Raw genomic sequence first — 7,349 nt, 5'->3', positions numbered from 1 at the left:
ATATTTCAAAACTAAAAACTCTATCTATCTTATATTACATTATACAAATAAAAATATACAATATTATTCCATTCACTTGACTAGCTCAACTCTAAGCTCCACAGAATAAGTGTGGATATCTTTGACTCATCTGATCCTCCAGTTCCCAGGAAGCCTCCTCAACGGCATGCTTGCGCCACAAAACTTTTACCAGTGGAATCTTCTTTGTGCGTAGCTCCTCTCCCTTCCAGTCAAGAATCTGCACCGGCACTTCCTCATAAGCTAAAGTGCCTCTCGCACCAGTGCTTCATAGCTAATCACATGGGAGGGGTCGGGGACGTATTTCCTCAGCATAACAACGTGGAATACGTCATGGATTCTAGATAGGACCAGTGGTAATGCCAACCGATAGGTAACTGAACCCACTCTTTCAAAAATCTCGAATGGTCCAATATACCTAGGGCTCAGCTTGCCCTTCCTCCCGAACCTCATAACACCTTTCAGCGGTGCCACCTTCAGGAATATGTGATTTCCTAGGTTAAACTCCAGTTCTCGTCAGTGAGTATTTGCATAACTCTTCTGCTGACTCTGTGCTGTTCTGATCCTGTCCCTGATGAGTCTGACTTTATCCTGAGTCTGTTGTATCAGATCTGGCCCCAATATCTGTCTCCCCCCAATCTTATCCCAGTACAATGAAGATCGGCACCTCCTACCATAAAGCGCTTCATATGGTGCCATCCTAATGCTAGTCAGGTAGCTGTTGTTATACGCAAACTCAACCAGTGGCAAATACTACATCCAACAACTTCCAAAGTCCAGCACACATGCTCGCAGCATATCCTCCAGAATCTATATCGTCCTCTCCGTCTGCCCATCTATCTAAGGATGAAAAGTTGTTCTGAATGACAACTGAGAACCCATGGCCCCTTGCAGACTCTGCCAAAAATGAGATGTGAAATGTGGGTCTCTATCTGAAACTATGGACACCGGACGTTGTGGAGCCTAACTATCTCCTGGATGTATAACTTAGCAAATCTATCTATGGAGTAGCTAACTATGATCGGAAAAAAGTGGGTAGTCTTCGTTAGTCGATCCACCACTACCCAAATAGCGTCCGGTCCATGCAATGCCAGTGGCAATCCTGTAACGAAATCCATCGCTATATGCTCCCACTTCCACTTAGGAATGTAGAGTGGTTGCAATGATCCCGCCGGTCTCTAGTGCTCAACCTTCACTTTCTAGCACATCAAACACTAATCCACATGCTGGGCTATCTCCCTCTTCATGTTGCTCCATCAAAAGGACTCTCGAAGATCCCTGTACATTTTAGTGCTACTTGGATGTACAGTATATAAGGACCGATGCGCTTCCTCCAAAACAACTTTCTTAATCTTAGGGTCGGTAGGAACACATAACCTGGTACCGAACCTCAAGGCTCCATCATCTGAAATGTTGAACTCTATTTCCTGACCATCTTGTACCCTCTCCATAAGTTTTACTACTTCTACATCATTTCCTTGGGTTGCTTTAATCCTCTTATGTAGAGTCGGCTACAAAACCAAGTCAGCAATAAATGCTTGGTGATCACCTTCTACTAGACTCCACACCGAGTCTCCCCAGATCCATCTGGATCGGATGCTGAATCTCCACTGCAAATACAAATGAATCCACTGATTTTCGGCTCAACACATCAGCGACCACATTAGCCTTTCCTAGGTGGTAGCTGATAGTGCAGTCGTAATCCTTTATTAGCTCCAGCCATCTCCTCTGCCTCATATTTAATTTCTTCTACATGAAGAAATATTTTAAGCTCTTATGGTCAGTAAATATCTCACACCTACCCCTATATAGATAGTGCCTCCAAATCTTTAGTGCGTAAACAACCGCCGCCAACTCCAGATCATGGGTAGGATAGTTCTTCTCATATTCTTTCAACTGTCGTGAGGCATAAGCTATCACTCTTCCTCATTGCATCAACACGCATCTGAGTCCTTTATGGGACGCATTACTGTAAATTATGAACCCTTCTTCTCCTGAAGGAATCGTCAACACAGGCGCAGTGATGAGTCGCTGCTTCAATTCCTGGAAGCTCTATTCACATTCATCAGACCACTCGAACTTCACTCCCTTCTTGGTCAATCTGGTTAATGAGTCTGACAATCTAGAGAAGCCCTCAACAAATTTGCGGTAGTACCCAGCCAATCCTAGGAAAATTTTGATCTCGTGCACGTTCTTTGGTCGTACCCAGTCTACTACCGCCTCAATCTTACTCAAATCAATAGAAATACCACCCCTGGATATAATGTGTCTAAGGAAGGTAACCTGTTTTAGCCTGAACACACACTTCTTGAGCTTCACATATAGCTTCTTCTTTCGCAACACCTGCAACACTATAATCAGATGCTCCTCATGCTCCTTTGGGCTATTCGAATACACTAGTATATCATCAATAAAAGCTACCACAAACTGATCCAAATACTTGTGAAAGACTGTATTCATCAAATCCATAAACACTACAGGAGCATTTATCAAACCAAACGACATAACTAGAATTCATAATGGCCATACCGTGTTCTAAATGCTGTATTTGGAACATCTTCCGCCCTGACTTTCACTTGATGATCCCCGGAGCGTAAATCTATCTTCAAAAAGATCTGTGCTCCCTGTAACTGGTCAAACAAATCATTGATACGTGGGAGCGGGTATTTATTCTTGATAGTCACTTTGTTTATTTTTTGATAGTCGATGTACAACCTCATCGAGCCATCCTTTTTCCTCAAAAATAAAATCGGTGCTCCCCAAGGCGACACACTGGGCTGGATAAACCCCTTATCTTACAGTTCCTACAACTGTTCTTTCAATTCTTTCAGCTCTGTCGGTGCCATTCTATACGGCCCCTTTGAAATCGGCGTTGTCCTTGGAACCAGATCAATAATGAACTCTACCTCATGATCAGGAGGTAGTCCCGGAAAATCCTCGGGAAATACATCAGGAAAATACCTCACCACTGGGATCTCTTCCACCCTCAGCTCCCTTTCTAATATTGTCTTCACACAGGCTAAATATCCCTGATAGCCTTCTGATAGCAATCCATACGCCTGAATAACAGATAATAATAGAGGTGGGGTGCGTACACGTGACCCCACGAATTTGTACTTTTGTCCCTCTTGAGGTCTGAACACTACTTCCCTTTGATGGCAATCAATGCTAGCATAGTGGGCAGCTAACCAATCCATACCTAAGATTATCTCAAACCCATGCATGTCTAAAACTACCAAATTAGCTGACAAAAACCTCATCTGAATACCCACCAGACAGTCTCTGAGTACCTTTCTACATATCCCTACAGCCCCAATTAGCGTAACAACAAACAAACTAATATCTAACTGCTGAGGCTCAAATCCACACAACTTCACATAATCCTGGGCGTTAAAAGAATGAGTCGCCCCAAAGTCAAACAAGATAGTAGCTTTAAATGACAGTATTGAAACAGTACCTGTCACCACATCTCCCGCCGCCTCAGCATCTCCCAGCGTCAGTGTATAAACTCGTGCCAGGGAAATAATCCTCTGCTATCCACCTTGAGATGCCTGATAGCCTCCTCTGTATAGTCGAGGAACAACAACTACCGTTGGCGGTGCCTGACAGTTCCTCGCGATATGTCCAGGCTGGTGGCACTGATAGCAAACAACCTCTCTCGCTTGGCATTCTCCTGGGTGCCTCCCAAACCTCTGGGACAAGGAGGGAGCATCTGTCTGCCCTATACTGCTTGATCTCCTCCTCCCTGTCATCGTCCCTCTCTGCTATCATATCTCCTCCACGGCCCTCGCCTGGGCCCTGCCTAAAAATTAGAAGGCACAGGCCTTTTCCTCTGAGCTCGGAAACCTACCACCTGCTCATACAAGTTCTGCCTCAAGCCCTCCTCAAACTTCCTCGCCTTCCTCTCCTTATCTGGCACCATATACGGGGCGAATCGGGACAGCTCAACAAACCTCGCTGCATACTGCTACACTGTTATAGACCCCTGTGTTAGATACAGAAACTCTGACGCCTTCACAATCCTGACCGTAGCGGGGAAGTATGGCTCGAAGAACTCTCTGAAGTGACTCCACATCATCGCTACAAGGTCAGGCCTCTACTCCTCAAGTAATCTCACTGACCTCCACCAGCGCTTTGCCTCCCCAGTTAATTTAAATGTGGCAAATAAGACCCTCTGCTCGTCTGCACATGAGAGGACTGCTAGTATGTCCTTTATGTCCTGAACCCAGTTCTCTGCTACTAGTGGGTCCGCTCCTCGAGCGAAAGACGGGGGTTGCATACCCGTGAACTGCTCGATCATGTAGCTCTGCTCCCTCGAGCTCCTGGCGATCTCAGTCATCCCCTGCTGAATGACACTACGCAACAATGTGTTAGAGTCTGCACCACCCATACTGGATGGTCCTGCTCCATCACCTCTCGCATTCGTGTTACTATTCCTTGGATCCATCCTGCAAAGGAAACAACTATTCTCAACGTAAAATCACTATCACACAACCCATACACTGCAATAACTCATAAACTACTTTTCTATCCACATCCTTAATCCCCGTTTAAGATTCAGTCCTACCACTTAGAAACAAAACCCAGCGATTATATCCACGATTTTCCTGAAATCGTCACCCTAAGAAAAACATAGAAACAACCCTGGTACCCCTGTCTCTAGGCTGCAAGATAGAACCCTAATTCTCACCTCATCCTCAAACCACCACTGACTTCCATTTCAGTCTACCCACCTCTTATTTCCCTCAAAATGAACTCTTATACTCTGGTATTGTGTTCCGTTTTTACTAAAGTCTATAGAATCTTGGTACCTAGGCTCTAATACCAAACTGTGACGCCCCAACTTCCATACAATTTTTTTTTCTCAATAATAAATAAATAATCACTCGTCATCTATAACATTCACAAATCGGCCACGTCAACAACCTTACTACCATTCGTACGACCCGACCCGCATTGGGTATCAGGTAAAAAGTCATTTTATTTATAAAACTTAACAGCGGAAGATAGTGTATTTATATCATTCAGAATACAATACCCAGAGTATCTACATACACACATATACATCATTATCACAAACTTAAAAACTACCCAACACTAGGGGAATTACACCTCCCCTAGTCTAGAAACTCACCCTGTGTGTCAGGGTCTCAGCTCCCAATGGTCTCGGAGCTCTATCGCCTGGCTTATCTCCATCCCCTGAAAAATTTAGATAATTTGGGTGAGACACATCTCAGTAAGAAGGAATAAATTATTTACAGTGTGTGGCCATCTGAGTTCAGTTATAACATGCTTTACTTTTCAAACAACATTTCTTTTGAGAAAATACACTGATATTCACATTCTCATAATCATATAGATATGCAATACAAGCTTTTATAAGCTTTAAAACCATTTCTCAAATTCAATGATTTCCAACACATAATTATCCGCGAAGTTCCTGAGAATAGGGAAGATTACCCACCCATACAGGTAGCTTCCCTCTGCCCTAACACATTATGCAGTCGGGTATGGCCACATCTGATACCTATCAGGACACTCACCTTACTTAGTAAGCCCTTAGGCGGAGAGTTTCACTTCGCCTCAATTATTTATGTCATTAACTCACACAGTTCATTTCTCTTATTTAACATTCTTTATTTCTCAATTTCCATTCTTTCTTTCATTTCTCATTTTAGCCAATTTTATCATTCTTTCACTTTTCGTTTCCATTTTACTTTTCGGCTCATGAGTATCCTCGGTATCAAATACCAACATCACATCTGTAACTCATGGCCACCCTGAGGATCTTTCTATTCTTGCCATGCTTCCCCCTATGGTCAAGGTTGTGTGGCTCGAAAGCTGGATCTAACCGCGGTTGGACGACCTGGTTAGATCAAAGTATCATGTCACATATTGCGTCTGTAGTACGACTGGCCGACCTATAACCCTGATTCGGACTCAGGGGGCTTAGCAACCCTACAAAATGGCTCAGTTGACTGCCACGCTGCACACTCCAAGAGTCCATGTGGTTGCACTAACACCACTAGCAATGGTACCGTGCTCAATATCACAACCATTCGTCAGGGGTCACTACCACATACCCGCAATCATTATGCGGTATTGCCATCTCATCAATCATATTTTAGTATATCACAATTCAGTTCCACATAAATATTCTCATTATTTTCTGTGCACATTTCATCATCTCGTATTAATATATATCATATTTCACGTATTTTCACATTTTCTAAAAATACTCATACTAGTAATTTGTACAAACTCATTTCTCATGCAAATAATTTCCACTCATATATAAATATCACATTTCATTATTTTTTACTAATTACATGAATCATTCTCATTTTAATATTTTCTCAGAAAATACCCATCGTTATATTTCACATTTTTCAATACATGTCACGTGCCACACAGTTTTCATCTAATATTCATAACATATTATTTTCACACTCCAAAATATCACAATTTAAAATCACTCAAATGCCACAATTTATTTGATATTTATATCGTAATAATTTCCAGACAAAATACCATAAGCACATTTTCACATATTAATTTAAACAATAATTCTAAAAATGCTGCTACAATTTATTCCACTTACCTGGCTTACTGAGAGTCTCGTTAACACCCAGATCATACGCCTTTGGTGCCCAAAATTCAACTCCTGCAGTTTATATTTTTCCCAGATTAATTAACCTAATTTCCCAAAATACTACCCATCTGGCTTTCCCTAAATTCCATACACCCCAAATTAACATTTAAACTAATATTTAACACCCCCACTTAATTTTCTGAATTTTTCATGTGGGTCCTAAAATTACACCTGTAGCACTCACCCAGGCCCTAAATTCCGAACATTCTACTTCAACTCCAAATGCTCAATATTTTAGCATTTCTAAATTAATTCTAATTAATTAAAAATAAGCCCCCGTACCCCAAATTTGGGATTTTACCCACGACAACCCCACAAGAATTCCATCCCACTAGACTTGTAGAGAATCATCCCTAGATTCTCGTGGTGGTGTCTGTTCGTCAATCGAGCTTATAATTTGTAAGAAATTAAAGAAAAAGGAAAAATTGGCTTACCCCATGAGATACGTTTATGCCGCTTCTACCACCGATCCACTTCGGTAGAAATGACGGCAGCGGAGAATGGAGTCCAGTGGTATCTTCCGATTTTCGATCGGACGAAAATCCGCTATGAAATTGAGGAGAAAGGGAGAGAGAATGAGAGAAGAGAGAGAGATATTACAGGGTTGCGTAGGTTTTTTTTTTTTTTTTTAATGAAGATGACTCCTAAAGCTTCTTTGAAGCTTCAGGAGTTAATATAT

The sequence above is a fragment of the Malania oleifera genome, chromosome 12 (assembly GCF_029873635.1).
Source record: "Malania oleifera isolate guangnan ecotype guangnan chromosome 12, ASM2987363v1, whole genome shotgun sequence".
Lineage (NCBI taxonomy): Eukaryota > Viridiplantae > Streptophyta > Magnoliopsida > Santalales > Ximeniaceae > Malania > Malania oleifera.
Note: the sequence above shows the minus strand (reverse complement) of the source record.